This window comes from Crocuta crocuta, unplaced genomic scaffold, assembly GCF_008692635.1.
Source record: "Crocuta crocuta isolate KB4526 unplaced genomic scaffold, BGI_CrCroc_1.0 scaffold226, whole genome shotgun sequence".
NCBI lineage: Eukaryota > Metazoa > Chordata > Mammalia > Carnivora > Hyaenidae > Crocuta > Crocuta crocuta.
In genome coordinates, this window is record NW_027530997.1 from 1,768,694 (window position 1) to 1,786,740 (window position 18,047).

The following is an 18,047-nucleotide window of genomic DNA, read 5'->3' on the forward strand; positions in this document are numbered from 1 at the left end:
CTGTGATTTAATTTTCTTGAAAACGTTTTTATCACATGGAATTATTACCCTTATATGTTTCTTGTACTAATTTTCTCCTTCTGTTGGAACACAGAATGTAAAAATCATTAATTTATTAATTTTCCTTAAGATTAAAGCTTCGATGAGTGTTCTAAGCATATGATGGTTCCCTCATCATATATTTATTTTGTTCAGAATGTGTGTCCTATGAACTAAAAAGCTGACCAAGTTATAATGAAGTGTTTGGAGAATAATAAATTGAAAATACAACCAGAGGCTTCTTTATGTTCTCATTGTCTCACTAGTGCCATTATTTTGTCCAATAATACTGAGTTTGTGGAAACCATGAGATATAGCCAATATATTTCACTTTTAAGCCTGAGGCACCTAATGATTTACAGTGATAAGTATCTGCCCACAGTATTGCGATCTGTATTTTTAAGAAATGGTGCCAAATCAGGCAGAAGTCTGGTCTCACAGCCTTCTTAGCTTTCTTTTTATTTCTGTCTACCTGCAGATATTCTTACAATATCATGGCAATCCCCTTCTTTTCTTTACCCGAGACAAGAGCTAAAGATAGGAACAGCTACCAGAGACTATAGGTATGTTTGTAAACTCATGAAAAAAACAGACTAATTTTCTTATAAAATGTATGGAATTTTTAAGTTTATTCTCCAGAATTTGAAAACAATTGTGCTTTTCAGGCTTTCAAAGACCTGTGTGCTGAATTTGTTGGATGTGCTATTTATTTGGTAGCCTATGGAAACATCTGATACTAAAAGGCATCTGGCTGGTATCGCTTAAAAATTAATCTAGTAAATGTGGTGATAAAGCTCAAAAAATATAAATTGATACAGTACACAGCCAAGAAGTATAATCCTGAGGGTTGGACTCCTTATTTCCTTTCTGTTCTTTCTTTAGTTATTTCTAGAGTTCTCATGGTGCCTTTGCATCAGCTCTGCTATTGTGTCCCATGGTGATTCAGGTTCTAATTACCTACCCCTGCATAACCAGGTGGATAGAATCTGTCCTCATTGTACTGTCACGTAGAATCTCAAAGGCCAAATTTTAATCTAGTATTGATTATCAAGCATGTTATGACTTAGTTTTCTCATGTCTTTCCTACCCAGAATCTGTATTGTCCACCATTTAGACTATTGTGCTAACTCACATTGTTACCTCTAAGACACATACACATTTTACTAAGACACATACACATTTTACTTAGAGCTGGATCATGATAACATATGGCTTGCTTTTTCCTAACTATAGAAAATGAGTTTACTACTGCTTTTACACTTGTACCACTTCTTTTGCTACAACATTTTTGAGCAAAATTTTACATATTGTAAAATGTCCTTGATTATCTCATTGATGTTATGTTTTTCATTCATTGATAGTTTTTCTGTTATTTGGCCATTTCAAGAGAGGCCCCAAATGTGCCAGGAATATTGAAATAACATAACTCTTGGCTACATGGCTGCAAGGTCAAAACCTATTCAGGGCTTCAAAGGTATGTGTGTTGTGGGGGGCAGGGATCGCAGTTAACCCTGAGAGCTCCTGGCCTATAGCCACACTGACCAGCTTGTCTTACAATTTGTATTTTCCAGGCATCATTATAATCATCTGTAGGTTTTCTTCACTGTCAAGTCTATTCTCAGTAGAGGGGAGGTTTTTCTGATTTTTCCTGAGAACCATCCCAGTGTTGATTGTTTTTGTTTGTTTTTAAATTAGAAAAACTTTTTATGCCAATGGTTAGAGGATTTCTCCATGTAACCATAACTACATTTTCTCTCCCCATTTGCACTCACATCTTTCAATCAAATCCATAGTTTTGCAAATGTAGTCTTACCTGCTAAGACAATCTAAAAAGTACTCTTAACTCTTCTGGTCACCGAGTAATTATTTAGATTTCTATCATCCCTGCCACCAAATGCATACTATACACACACATCCACATGCACATTCAGTTTCTCTTTTATAGCTACTTTTTCTTTTCTAGAAAAAGTAATTTGTTCAGTGTCACAGAATCAGTAAGTGTTAGAGCTCACATTTGAACTCATGTCTTTCTGTCACTAAGGCCTATGGCAATTTTACAATGGCAGTAAAGACACAGTGCTCTAGAAGAAGGCAGTAGATTGCTGGCCATTAGACTCCCTGGACCTGAAATTACAGCAGTGTTTTATAGCTCACAGCACATTGTCATCGATCTGGTCCTGTCTGAGCTTCTCATCTGCAGCACAGGCTGTGAATTATCTCTCCAGTTTAAACAAGAGAGAAACTGGGGGAACCAGGGCTATGGGCTTTGAGAAAGGAGTTCCAGGTTCAATTGGAGGATTTGGAAGTGCTATCCAAAGTGCTCTTGCATTTTATGTAGAGACAATAACAGCTGAGGGATTCACTTCGGAGAAACCTTGGGTATTGTAGAGTGCTTGAATGAGCAGATGAGTGGATGGGAGGCTCTGGGTTGTGTCAATGAGGTACTTGTCTTCTCTGCATTGGATTTATTTTGTGCCTTCCACCCATGGTGGTGGGGCTCAAATGTAAACAACCAATGAAAAGCCTGGTGGATGAATTTGTTTTGTTCCCCTCATTCATCACTCTTGTTTTCCAGGGCTTCCTTCATCAATCCTGTTACACTGTGCATGTGCCCAAGGCTCTCTTTCTTCTACTGAGCTGGTAGCATGCTTGACTCAGGCTACCTTGTGATTAGATCTGTTATTCTGTCCCAAGCTCACTCTACATTTTTAGTGTAGTAAATTTATCCATGGTAACAAGCATCAATTGAGTGGCTATCCTATAATAGAGCATAGTAGAAAGAAATATCTGGAAAAGAATGCCTTATCAAAACAGTAATATGATAATAGTAATCATTCTAACTACCGTTTTTCAAGACTTTGGTATAGTAGGCACTATGCTAAGAACTTTAACATTCTCTTCTTTTAATCCTTTTTAAAAGCTGCATGAGCTAAGTATGATTTCTATCTTTTTTTCCTTTTTACTGTACATGAATTTTCTGATGCTTAAAGAGATTATGGTTGCCTAAAGCCACATAGGAAGTGGTAGAAAGATTATTCAGAGTGATATGTTGGGTTTCAAAGTCTCTATTTGAACCCCTACACTGTACTGGGGTGGCAGGCACTGTGTAATGAGACTGTATCCCCATTTATCCCACATGGGGGTGGGGGGAGTCAACTCTAATCCATGGTAATTCTTTAGAGCTCTAATGTGGGTTTCCAGTCTTTTTCTTTAAACTGCAACTGATATTTATGTCAGCTGATTACTCCTGAGATTAACTTTGTGTTGGGCACATGCATTTAAGGTGTGCAGATGGCATAGAAACGATGGCATCACGAAGTATTAGCACACTGGTGAGGGGCTACAGCAAGACACCGCATCACAAGCGGGGGCGTGTCTCTGATGGACATTCTTAATAACCTTCCTTCTCAAAGGGAGAAAAGAATAACACAATGAACGTAATCTTGCCTGTCCTGTGAGCTTCGTTCCCCCATACGTGTATTCTGTGTACTCAAGTGCTTACCTTTAAAAGTACTCCAACCCACATAGCCCTGTAATCCACCAAAAATATAGAAACTAGAGTAAGTTAAGTTGCCATAAAGAGTCCACGAGGCTTGAAATCCTCTGATGAATGAGGTCTGCCTTGCCAGTGTGCTACTTGCAGAGTTAAACAGTAAATGAAGAAATCTAGCTGCCTGTCCTGCCCTGTCTGAGACATTCTGTAAGCATGGCCCTTTGAAAGCTGTATGTCTCTGTACATGATGAGGCATCTCCCCCATTTCTTTACGCCACTCCCTAACAAGACATTCAGAATCAAGAGCCTGTACCGCGAAGACCTTTAATATCTGAGATCTTTGGAAACTAGCTGAAGTATGACAACAAATAGGAGATGCCCTTCCCTCAACTCTTGTTGGCAGTGTCTTTCTGAAATACTCTCGGGCCCCTCCCTGTCCTAAGTTGTTCCAGACATCAGCCAAGTGGCAGTGGCAGCCGGTTTGGGATTCAGTGTTGTGAGCCTTGGAAAAGCATCCTGGTTCCGGGCCATCATTGCAATGGCATTATCTGAACCACAGGCCACTAGGTGAGTCACCGCTTTATCATACTTTGTTGTTGTTTCTTTGCTGCACCCATCAGCCTGTCAGACCTTGTTTTCCTGGTTCTGACAATCACTGAGCCATGGCCAGAAGACAAATATGTGCTGGGATTCTGTTTTCCAGGAGGTAAAAAAAAGCCGCCCTAATAGACTAGCTGTTTCTCACCCTTGAGGTCTAGCAGTGCCACATACCAAATGGTTTCTGTCGAAGCAGCCATTCTTCTGGTTTAAGCGAGTCCTTTCGGTTGCACCACAGCTCACAAAGGTTTCCGGGAGCAGTACCCTCTTCTTAAATTTATTGATATAGCCTGGCATCAAATGGAAAACTAAGCTCAGCTTCTGTGACCCTTGGAATAAGCCTGTATTGCAAATAGCCATGGAACTTCAAGCCAGGATTTGGCTTGACGACCTGCTGACACTCCTCAGATGCAGATTGTCTGTCAGACTCCTGTTTGCTGGGCCTGAGTAAACAGTGCCAAATAAAGGAGGCCTGTCACTTGCCTCTTTGCGCATTTATCTCTAACTCCTCTGTATATTTGTGAGATTATTACTCTGGTCATGTTCACGGTTTTCTTGTTCAGTATTTCAGTCTGAAAGAATTCAAGTTAAACAATAGAGTGGCCAGATACACTTTTATATCAAAAAGAAAAAAGAAACATTGTCTATAAGATGTCTATTTTTTAAATTTATTAAATGTTTTTAATTTATTTTTGAGAAAGAGATAGAGACAGTGTGAGCAGGGGAGGGTCAGAGAGAGAGAGGGAGATATAGAATCTGAATCAGGCTCCAGGCTCTGAGCGGGCTGTCAGCACAGAGCCTGATGCGGGGCTCAAACCCACGAACCGTGAGATCATGACCTGAGCCGAAGTCGGACGCTTAAACAACTGAGCTACCCAGGTATGCCTAAAATGTCTAATTTTGACTGTAACATGAAATAAAAATAATAAGTTACAAAAAAATTGGAAACAAGATTGAAATGACAAATTGCATGTTTTAAGCAGGCCTATTCCGCATGCCAAGAGATAAGCTCCAAAATGCATTTTGTGATTTAAATGTAACTATTTTTGTTCCAGTTTGTTTTTCTAAAGAAGAGGGACATTTGGCATATGATCAGCAACAACTCTATAAATTTCTCTGGTCCTCTGAGTAGTGCAATATACTCTCCTCTCCACAGGATGCTGTTCACCCAATATATGACTATATTTGTGACAGAAGAGTCCCTTCTAGGGTTTTACATGCATCAGGTAGTCTTTTGTCACAGTTTGTCTAAGTGTTTAAAGAAAATTGTATATTCAAAGTCCAAATTGAAACAAAACAAGACAAAAATGGAGGTGATGTGTTTTACCTTCTCTGAACTTACGGTTTATTAAAAATAACAAACCTAGGTATGCTTATTTTAAGGTATCTACATGTGCATGTGTGTATTCCCACAATCCTTCACCTGTTTTCATACAGCCTATTGTTTATAGCTCAAAGTTTTCCAAGGACTACCACCTGCTTCTTAAGCATTGTGGAATAGTATCGCGCTGGGCACTATTTCAGTACCTGCCAAGAATCAGAAGACCTGAATTTTCTTCCTGTTTCTACTGCTTAATAATTTTGTGACCATGGCCATATCACTAAGTTTCTTTTGGTTGGGTTAATTTCATTCATTTTCATTGACATGAGTAATTATTCCCTCTCTTCCATCTCTGTCCTCAACCATTCCAACTTAAGAAATGATATAATCTTTATCAGTGTTTCTATCTCTGCCATTAAATATGCTTAAATTTCTAGTACTTAGTCGGAAAACCTATGAGGCATTCCTTGCCTTAATACAAGGACTATTGCACTATCTTAATGATAGACGTAGGTAAGGCTATGAGCAGACTGACCCTACTCACCACATGCTTTCTCCCTTGCACTCAGGTTTGTTTTGAGTTTATTATGTCTACATTTTCATTTGCGTACTCTGTCTGCATCCCAGTCCTCCACACTGCCCTGGACTCAGTTTATGTGCCACACTGGATCTGTGAACTAATTTGCTATCTGGCTGCAGTGCCCTCAGCAAGAGCTTGCTCTTCCAACAAGTGTGAAGTTAGGGTGTTGTTGCTACTGCAGGCTCTAAAGACCATGCATTCTGCTTTGGTGGATTGCTCCTAGGTCCTCCCAGTCACACAGTGAGAAAAATCCCAATGGGATGTCCTTCTGATGCCTGCTTCTCTTGCTTCCCACCTTTAGCCTGGGGCTTCCCTGATGCTGCTGAGGCATGAACAACACCAGAGTGTGTTCATCACCGATGGATACCAATGCTGGCTCACAAGCCTGTAGGCAAGAGTGGGCAGATGAGGAGTTTACTGACTTGTGTAGGGCTCAGGATGCCATCATCGCTCTGTTGGGCACTGATTCTACAGTTGTCTGGGGAGACTGGTACAATTCAGAAGCATGGGAGAGTTGAAGTCCTATTGGGCAAAGTTTGATTGATAGGATACTGAAACCTACAGATAAATTCTCCCTACCTATCTTTAGGACAAATGGTTTAGGGTCCAATAAGGTCTCTAGGAAAATTCCTTTTAATAAAACAGCGAGGAATGCTTGTCCCGATGAGGAAGCCAGTGCAGTGAAGTCCTCTATAACATTGGTTCTCTCTCATTCCTCATTTCTCTAGCTTCTGCTTTCCTGAAATTGCACTCTCAAATAACATGTTTGTATACTTCTTTTCCTTCAGGATTGTTTTATTTTGTTTTGAGGACCTGGACTGTGACACATACCAATGCCCATATTTTAAGTCTTAATTAATTTCCCTGTTCCTCATGTCATCCAGGTCATTTTTCAAATCTCTTTGTCTTTCCATTTTGACCTTGAATTCTTAATTATCTGCTTTGTGATTTCCTTTAATAGAGGCAATTATGTCTTTACAATTTTGTTTCATTTTTTCGAGGCAAATGTTGATCATAATTTACTCTCTGAAAAATATCTGTTCAGTAAGTTTACTGCATTTTTTCCTACTGTTTTCTTATTGCATTTAAAAACTCTCTTTGTCAGTTTGTTTTTATTTCTGCTAAATGAAGGAGTTTAATATTCTGGTGTGGCTTTTTGCAAGAGGTTCTGGTGTGAGATAGAGAGAGGCCACATTAGCCTGGGTTATTCAACTCAGAAACTTCTTTACCTTTGTGGTCACAGAGAAAGTTGCTTCCTGTGAAAATTTCTAGTCTGGGTAATCTTTAAATGTGACTTTGCATCCCTATGGCATCTGATATTGGATCCAGGAGGACCGCTATCAAAGGCCATGGTATACTCAGCTCCATGTTCTTGTGTAAAACAGGAAATTCAGCTTTTACACTTCAGGGTAAGCCCCTCCCTTTCTGTAAGATTATTTATGTAGACAGTTGTTTTTAAAGGTCTGGTCCTGTCAGGACCCTTGAACATTTTTTGCTTCTTGTACACATTTTCTTCTACACATTTTCAGCTTTGTTTGTTAGCCCTTACATATATTTTGGAATGTGTGGGTCATATCTGAAAATACATAGATATTTATCACTTGCTTTTATGGATTGTCTAGCTCATTGGTGGTGTTTTCCAGTCTTACTTAAAATGACAAGGTATATAATGACAACTTTTGTTTGAGAATACTAATACACATTTCAGTTGTTTAAAAGAAAAAAAATATTCAGGGCACCTGGGTGGCTCAATCGGTTAAGCATCTGACTTTGGCTCAGGTAATGGTCTCACAGTTCATGAGTTCAATTTCCATGTCAGGCTGTGTGCTGACAGCTCAGAGCCTGGAGCCTGCTTCACATTCTGTGTCTCTCTCTCTCTGCCCCTGCCCTGCTCACACTCCATCTCTCAAAAATGAATAAATGTTAAAAAATTTAAAAAATAAATAAATAAACATTCAAATGGCCGTTTAATAGATTAATCACAATAATATGTTGTTAAAACATGTATTTTCCATATAGGGGCATAGATACCCATTTCTATTCATATAATGTTTATAAGGAGCTAAATAATACAGTAATCATAAATACACAGAGAAATATAATAGAAATTAATTTAAAATATTCCATCATTTATCTGACCCAATATGTTGCTTTCTATTACCATTTTGATATTCTCTCAAAATTTCTGTTTGAAAAACTTCTATGAAGTATAATTCACTGCTTTAGAATATCATAGATTCCATATTTGTGTGGCTATCATCTTTTAAATTAATTAATTCAGCCTTTAAAAAAAATGACTTTGCTAACATTAATGAATTACATAATAATTCATTAATTCATAATAATTCAGTAATCCACATTAATATTGTGCTACCCACATTAATGAATAGGAAGGCTTGATTCCTTTTTTTAAGGAGCAAACTAACAAACATGATATTGCTATGACAGATGTGTCAGAATCCAATAGCACACATTTCCTCAAGTTTTTGAGATATAACTAAATGCATATATGCTTATTAATAAAATATATAAATATATAGTTTCTCTATGTATACTAAGGATTAGTAAAGCTAAGCTCTATTATATCAAATATTTGCATCAAATATAAATTAAAATTCTGCACATATATATGTATATGAAGCACGTATACCCATAAACATATAGAGTGCAGTACCTTGTGTATATATGGTGTACACTCAGTGACTATGGAAGGAATCAAGTTCTTTTTTTAAAGGCTAAGTTTATAACTTGTTTCTTCACAATTGTCTCCTCAGAGTTTAACACAATGCTCACACAAAGTAGACACTAAATAAATATATGTTGCCTGACTAAGCTGAATGGATGAAAACATGTCATGACAAGAAAACAATGGTACTCTTTATTTCTGCCTGGATAATTAACAGATAATTCTATCTTTTTGATAGCATAATTCCTTGTGGATTAGTAGCTTTAGGAAAATGGAAAATTTATAGTGAGAAAAGCTTTTCAGGTAGGGGAGATGGATCAGGGATCCCCTATTACGCTGATAAATATGAACACATTAAAAAAATGAAGCTGAAAAAAGTAAACATGATTAAAATTTTGTTATTTATCCAGGGACAGTACAGAACTAACTTGAATTTTTTCACACAAATGAAGATAACTGACAAGAGACTTTATTTCTCAATGCCACAATGTTGGGGGAAAACTATAATGCATTTTTCCTGTTACTCTAAGGTTTCCGATGAGAATATTGTAATTACTGAAGTAAGTAGCTCCAACTGGACAGTTTGTATCAAGGGAATAAAAAATGATATCTTCATTTTTTTTTTAAACTTTAGTGGCTCTGTGAACATTTTTTTCTTTATTATTAATTATGTCAATATTAATTCTATAAACAGTATCAATTAGAATAAAATTAGGCCTTTATGCACTCAATAATATAGCCTATTAAATGGGCTTTATGCATCTAATTATGCACAACTGACTGTTTCTTTTGTTTGCATTCTCTTGTATTATTTTAATTGAGGATATACTATCATACCAGAAAGTTGATTTCTCTTAAATTGCTGTTGTGTATGTGTATGTATGTGTGTATGTCTGTGTGTGCGTATCCACTAAAATAAGACATCTGAGTCTCAAACATATAATTACATCAAAATGATCAAGGCAAGTACTTTACCAATGGTGATGACATTGTAAGGTAGGATAATTCTCTTCTTTTTTGGGAGAGAATATGTCTTTATTTAACTCTCTTTAAGATTAAAGACTTTTTATTAAGAAGTCAGATCCCCTGCCATATTCTGAATTAAGTATTTCTTTCAAATGTCATAAATGTCCACAACTGAGGTGCTTATTAAAAATGCCTATTCTGGGTCTCTCTCAAATGAATAAATGTAAAGTCAAGATGAAACCAAATGTTGGAGTTATCAGACATAAAGTTTATTTAAGGCAGATTTAACCATGCTTTGTGAGGTAATAGTAAAACTCTTAAAATGAATGGGAAGATAAATTTCAGCAGAGAAATGGAAACTGTAAAAGATTATCAAATGGAAGTTTTAGAACTGGGAAACGCAGTATCTGAAATAAAAATGTTCACTGAATAGGCTACTAGCAGAATTGCAATAATAGAGAAAATAGCAAACTTCATGATATGTTACTAGAAATCACTGTAGCTGAAGAACAGGGGAAAAAATGAAAACAAGTGAACAGGACCACAGTGTGCACTGAAATAATATCCAAATATATAATACTTTTGTCACTGGAGTATTAGAAGGAGAAGAGAAAAATATTAGTGCAGAAAATTTAAGTTTTTATTTAAATACCAGTTAGGGAACATGCAGTGTAATATTAGTTTTAGGTGTCAAATATAGTGATTCAACACTTCCATCCATCACCTGGTGCTCATCGCCAGTGCCCTCCTTAATCCCCATCACCTATTTCACCCTTCTCCCCACCCCCACCCCCTCTGGTAACCATCAGTTTGTTCTCTATCGTTAGGAGTCTATTTCCTGGTTTGCCTCCCTTTCTCTCCTTTTCTTCCTCTTTTTCTTGTTTGTTTTATTTCTTAAATTCCACATATGAGTGAAATCATATGGCATTTGTCTTTTTTTTTTGACTGACTCATTTCACTTAGGATTGTACTCTCTAGCTTCATCCATGTTCTTGCAAATGATAAGTGTTCATTCTTTTTTATGGCTGAATAAAACTGTGGTGCGTGATTCTTTTGATGTATTGTTGGATTTGGTTTGCCAGTATTTTATTGAGAATTTTCGCATCCATGTTCATCATGAATATTGGCCTGTAGTTCTCTTTTTTAGGGAAGTCTTTGTCTGGTTCTGGTATAAGGGTAATGTTGTCCTCATAGAATGAGTCTGGAAATTTTCCTTTCCATTCTGTTTTTTGGAATAGTTTGAGAAAAGTGGGTGATAACTCTTGTTTAGGTGTTTGGTAGAATTTGCCTGTGAAGCCATGTGGCCATGGAGTTTGTTGGGGGTTTCTGGGTTATTGATTCCATTTTTTTGCTGTTTATCACTCTGTTCAAGTTTTCTATTTCTTCCTGTTTCAGTTTTGGTAGTTTATACATGTTTGTAAAAACTCTTCAATTTCTTCCGGATTGTCCTTTTTCTTTGGCATATAGTTTTTCATAGTTTTCTAATTGTTTGTATTTCTGTCATGTTGTTTATTATTTCTCCTCACTGATTTGTGATTTTATTTATTTGGGTCCTTTTCTTTTTATAAGTCTAGCTGGAGGATTAGCATTTTTATTATATTTGTCAAAGAACCAGCTACTGGTTTCATTGATCTGTTTTATTTATATATTTTTTAAGTTTCTATGCCATTATTTCTGTTCCAATCTTTATTATTTCTTTCCTCCTGCTGGCTTTTGGCTTCATGTATTGTTCTTTTACTAGCTTCATTACGTATAAGGTTACATTGTTTATTTGAGATTTTTCTTGCTCTGAGGTAAGCCTGTATTGCTGTATACTTCCCTCTTAGTATTGCTTTCATTTCATCCCAAAAGTTTTGGACCATTATGTTTTTATTTTCACTTGTTTCCAAGAATTTCTTTTTTATTTCTTCTTTGACTTACTTGTTTACCCATTCATTGCTTAGTAGCATGTTGTTTTACCTCCATGTATTTATGGTCTTTCTAATTTTTTTCTTGTGATTGACTTCTAGTTTCATAGTGCTGTGGTGAAAAAAGGTGCATGATATGATTTCTGTCTTTTTGTATTTTTTGAGACCTGTATTGTGACCTAATATGTGATCTCTTCTTGAGAAAGTTTCATGTGCACTTGAAAAGATCTGTATTCTGCTTCTTTAGATGGAATGTTCTGAATATATCTTGTAAGTTTATCTGGTCTGATGTGTCATTCCAAGCCATTCTTTCCTTGTTTATTTTCTGTTTAGATGACCTATTGATGTATATGGGGTGTTAAAGTCCCTTAGTAGTATTGTGTTATCAATTAGTTCCTTTATGTTTGTTATTAATTATTTAATATATCTGGGGGCTTTCATGTTGGGTGCATAAATGTTTAGAACTGTTATCTTTTTTTTGACTGTCCCTTTTATGATTATAGACTGCTTTTCTTTGTCTCTTTTTACACTTTGTTTTAAAGTCTAGTTTGTCTGATATAAGTACTGCTATTCTGATTTTCTTTAGACACCCATTTGTGTGATAAATGTTTCCCCACTTCTTCACTTTCAAACTGCAGGTGTCTTTAAGTCTAAAATGAGTTTCTTGCAGACAGCATATAGATGAGTCTTGTTGTTATTGTTGTTGTTTTTCGTTTATCCATTCATTTACCCTATGTTTTTTATTGGATAATTTAATCCATTTATATTCAAGGTAATTATTGATAGATATGTATTTATTGCCATTTTATTACTTGTTTTGTCATTGTTTTTGGATATTTTCTCTGATCCTTTCTCATCTTTGCCACTTTTGGTCTCTAGTTTAAAGAGTCCCCTTTAATATTTTTGCAGGGCTGGCTTAGTGTTCACAAATTCTGCTATGTGTGTCTGGGAAACTTTTTATTTTTCTGTCTATTCTGAATGATAACCTTGCTGGATTGAATATTCTTGGCTGCAGTTTTTCCCCATTTAGCACTTTGAATATATAATGCACTCCCTTTTGGCTTGCCAAGTTTCTGTTGAGAAATCTTCAGCTAGTCTTGTGGATTTTTCTTTATAAGTTAAGGACTTCTTTTGTCTTGCTCCTTTTAAGATTTTTTTCTTTATTAATATATTTTGCAAATTTAATTACAATATGTCTCAATCTGGGCCTCATTTTGTTCACATTGATGAAAGTTCTCTATGTCTCCTGAATCTGGATGTCTATTTTCTTCCTTAGATTAGAGAAGTAGAAAAATATTTTTTTAAACTAATAGCTAACAACTTCTCTAAAGAACTAATTTACAGATTGAAGAAATTTATGTTTTTCATAACATAATTACATAATTACATAATTACATAATGTAATTTCATAACATAATTACATAACCCCATAATTACAGATTTATGTTTTATCATTAACATAAATGATACAAAGAATCTATCCATTTCTATTCAAAGTTTTTTTCCCCAAGTCTACTGAGATATTAAAAATTGTTTTTTCGTTACGGCTTCCAGAGGTACAGATTACCATTAAATTTAATAGTTTATTCTTATTAAAGAGATTCAAGTTTGTAGAGTAAGTTTTCCTATAGCATCTCTTTGAGATTACACAACTCTTCTGTGAAGAAGGTATTTTACAGATGAGAAAAGGAAGGGTCAAGTTGAGACTAAGTGATGCTGACTTGAGCACAGCTTTAATGTGTCACTGATGGGTGTTCAAATGTCTACTGAGTCTCTGTTCTGGGTAGAAGACCTGAGGTGACTGATCCAGAGAACTGAAAGAAGGCCAGTATTACTGGTTTATAGTGAGGCAGGAGAAAAGCAGGGGATGAGATTAAAGACAATCTGTTCCATATCAAGCAGGGACTGTCAGGTAATGCAAACTCACTTGTTTTCTATCAGTACCAATTAAAACAATTAAATGGTGTTAAACAAGAAAGTAGTGTGATTTAACTTATGATTTAAGAAAGATTATTCTACGGTGACTGGGTGGCTCAGTCATTTAATCATCTGACTCTTGATTTCAGCTCAGGTCATGGTCTCACAGTTTGTGAGATCAAGTCTCACATAAGCCTCTGAGCTGATAGCATGGAACCTGCTTGGGATTCTTCTCTCCCCTGCTTGTGGGCATGCTCTCTCTTGCTCTCTCTCAAAATAAATAAATACACTTCAAAAGAAAGAAAAAAAAGATTATTCTATATGTTTGTGGAGACTAGATGAAAAGACAAGCCTGATAGCAGTAAAACTGAAAGATATGGTTTATTGGCAATTTAGGGGAGAGATCCTGTTTTATTGAACCAGAGTACTGTGGAAAAGAAGGAAGATCTATATGATAGACATTGATTTACTGTCTGGCTTCAGTGAACAAGGTTAGTAGCTTCTAGTTGTTAGCTTTGTCACAGTGTACCCCAGCTTTTGATCTGAGGTCCCCTACTCACGGAATGATCCCCGTTCAGTAATAATGTGCAAAGGGCTGGCTCAAGGGCTTTGGCATGTGTGGCCAGCAGGGAATCTCTGGAATGTGCAGCCTTTGCTCTGCAGCATCCCATTGGGCAGACAGAGATGTCCATAGGTCAACATCCCAGTGGGACAGTTCCTCTTGTCCAGTACTACTTCTTCCCTTTTTCTTCTATAATTGCTCTTTCCTAGTGAACTCTTTCCTAGTAAACCTGGCTCAACATCTGCTTCCCACAGCACGTGTTTGAAATGAATAGTACTTAGTAGATGCCAAAGATTATACTCCATTAGGCTTTCTGAATTCACAGAGTTCCCACTTTCTCACTTGAGTTGAACCTTTGTATAATAATTTATTTCATTAGACTCTCACAGTATACTAACACAATGTGTGAACTCATCACTGAAGTATGAGAGTAGTTATAGTTGTTATTTGGAAATAAACAACAGTGTAAGACTTCTAATAATTTTTGTGGTATGTTTTTTCTTATTATGGAGATATTACATAGCATAACTTGAAAAATCTTTTATTACAAAAGAAAAAATTCTTACTAAAATATCATCTCCTTTTAGGTAATGTCAGAAAATTAGTAGTTAATTTTTTAGCTATATAAAAGTTTCTTAGATATCAGAAAAAGTATAGAAACAACTTATAGTGAATTTTATTTTCAAATGGAATAATGAGCTAAGTATTAGGCTGGAAACTGTATAAAAACAAAAATGACATTAATTCAAAATTAAGGCTGGGGCACCTGGGTGGCTCAGTCGGTTAAGCATCTGACTTTGGCTCAGGTCATGATCTCACAGTTCATGGATTTGAGCCCCGCGTCGTGCTCTGTGCTGGCAGCTCAGAGCCTGGAGCCTGTTTTGGACTCTGGGTCTCCCTCTCTCTCTGCCCCTCCCCCGCTCATGCTCTGTCTCTCTCTATCTCAAAAATAAACTATTAAAAAAATTAAGGCTGAGTCTTAAAAAAATGTGGAAATAACTATTAACCAACTACAGAAGTGTCTTTTCTAGTCATTCAAGAATAAATTTATGGATATAGGACATGTAATTTTTATAAACCAATTTATGTATATTATATAATTCATACTTGTTCCAAATCATATGTTTTACATGTCAGGAATTTTAGATTGTTTTAATATTATGAAGTTGTCACTCAACAAATATTGAACTAAAGCTTGATGATTACATGTATATCTGATCCAGGCTAGCAGATAAATGGCGAAACATTTACAATTGCATAAATATTTATTAACTTCTCCAGCTGTATTGGCTTATACTATTTGTATTACAGCCTAAATATTTGCACTTTAAATCCAGGTATTCAGATATTGATCATAATTTGAATAAGGATTCTAAGAAAAAAATGGTAGGGTAATTTTATGATAATTAAACAGATTTTCACTTTTATATTTTGAGATATCAAATGTTTTATATAATAAAACGATTATATATCATAACTAAGTATTTTTTACATTATAGTTTAAATAGTAAAAATAAGTTTGTCTATTTACAATTATTTCTTTTTATAATGGTAAAATGCATATGATGCCTTCTGAAGATTTATCTTTGACACTTGAAGGAATTTTATAACACCTCCTGTGGGGGGTTTAACTATTTAAAGTCAAGAAGATTCTAAAAACAACATTTTATTTCCATTTACTAATATTATTAAAATACAATGCCTGTTTACCTCAAAATACGTAAAACACTTCCACTTTATTTCAGACTCATCTATGTTACTTCACTGTATTTAGTACATCTATTTAGTTCAATGTGTTGTCATTGCCACTAGAACAAGAAAATATCTTAATTATCTTTGTATCCCAGATTCTAAGCATTTTGATGGCACATAGAAGGCACAGCAATAATTTGGAGAATCATTAACTCAAGTTTGTTTAGCCTTTTGCTGTTGCACTCTAATGCCTTCTAGAATTTGCCTTGAACATTAGCCTTTCTTGGTCTATGAGATAGCAAAGGTACCCTGGGAGTTAAAGGTAATGACTTGTGTGAGTTCAGTTGTATTTTGTTTGTTCTTATCATTAATGGGTGGCATCATTCCTCCTTCCACTTAAATCTGAGGTAGCATCATAATTGATTGGTTTTAAACAGTTTAATACAGAGCAGCAGAAGTGGCACCGTGAGTTCTAGGGCACATGTCTAAAGAGCCTGTGCAGTTTCTATTTTTACCCTCTCAAATCTATCATGTTTGGTAGCCAGGCAGGCTAACTGAAGGATGAGATGACACATGAATGAGAACTGAGAACCCTTGGCCGCCCGCCAGTACACACTGGAAGACCTGTGAGGTGAGGCCTTTTGGAACCTTCTGGCCAACCTAAGACTCCTGCTGAATAGAGCCGTGTGGCTGAGCTTAGGTGAAAGCAACAGAGAAGCCACTCAGCCAACCTACAGAATGATGAGAAATGATACATTGTCATCATTTTATCACTAAATTGTAAGGTGTTTTTGTTAATGCAAAAATAAATAATTATGTTATTGCTAGAAGAGGAAAAATGGTATGGTAATATTAAGAGGAAAGAACTTTCCATTAAGGATACATGCAACGATTAGTTCACAAGAGAGTAAAGAACCCTTTTGACTCTAAGGAAATGTAAAAAGAGCCCAGATAAAACTTTATATTATTTTAAGGTGGATAGTGAGTTAGCTGAATAAAGCTAAAGGAGTACACATGACATGACTTTTTATATTACTTATGTTATAAGTATTAAATTGTTAAGCCAAAGACAAATTATTCCTTTGGACCAAATGTTAAGGCTGAAGTCAGTTTTCAGCTCAGTACATTTTTAAAATGAATTTCTAATTGTGGGTTGTGGTGAAAATATTTGAATGTCACTAATACAAGAGTTCTTCAAATGGGACATCAATTTGTAAGTTGTTCGGGCAGATTAAAAATAGAAAAAAGTGGAAAATACCAGAAAAGAACAGGCTCTAGAATGTAGAGTGCTAACAATAGTTCCTTTATTACCAGCTTTCTAAATTCTGGATACTTTAACACATTGTTTCAGCTTCTCTAAAACTCCCTGAAATGCATTCCATTAATAATAGTCTACACTTGAACAACAGGAGAGGGTGTGTGTGTGTGGGGGGGGTGGTATGAGCACCAATCCCCTCCCCCTGCACCAGCACAATCAAAAGTCTGTGTATAAATTTTGACTCCCCAAAATATTCACCTCTTATAGCCTTCTGTTGACTGGAAGCCTTAAATTAGCAGTGGATTAACACATATTTTATATATTATTTGTAACATATACTGTATTCTTACAATAAAGTAAACTAGAGAAAAGAACATGTTATTTAAAACTCATAAGGAAGAAAAAGTACATTTATGGTACAGTGCTGTATTTCTCCATCCAAGAAATGTGAATGTAAGTGGACCGGTGTAATTCAAACCCATATTATTTAAGGGTCAATCATATACATAGTATGTAGGAAAACTGGAGGTTAGAGAATTTTTATACTTGTTAAATGGTCAAAATTTCACAAAGGAGAAAAACCTCGAACTTATATACAAGAATTTATTGTAAACTTGCTCCAATACAGACATGATAAAGAAGTTAAAGAGTTTGAGATCAAGAGAGAACCTGTGAAAACAAAAGTAACCCCACATCTTCTCCTCTACTGAATTTTTAGTTAAAAAATGAGAGTCTATTTGGTATCTCTGGGGCCATGGTACCTTGGAAGCCAGTAGGAGAGGATCATTCCTTGGTTTGTAGAACTGTGAACCATCAATCTTTGCATCTGTCTTCACCTGGCTATCTCATCTCTGTGTCTGAGTTTGTTTAGATCCATCCTAATGACCTCATCTTAACTTGATTTTATCTGCAAAGACCCTATTTCCAAATAAAGTTACACTCACAGGTACTAGGGTGAGGGGAAAGGTTGTGTTAGGACTTCAGCACGTCTTTTTGGAGCATGCAATTCAGCCCATAACAACCACTAAT

The 18,047-nt window shown here is 35.9% G+C and overlaps 1 pseudogene; it reads left to right on the forward strand.

Moving 5' to 3' along the window:
- Positions 1 to 1,476: 1,476 nt before the first annotated feature.
- Positions 1,477 to 18,047, forward strand: part of LOC144236857 (small ribosomal subunit protein uS5-like) — a 186,448-nt pseudogene continuing 169,877 nt past the window's right edge.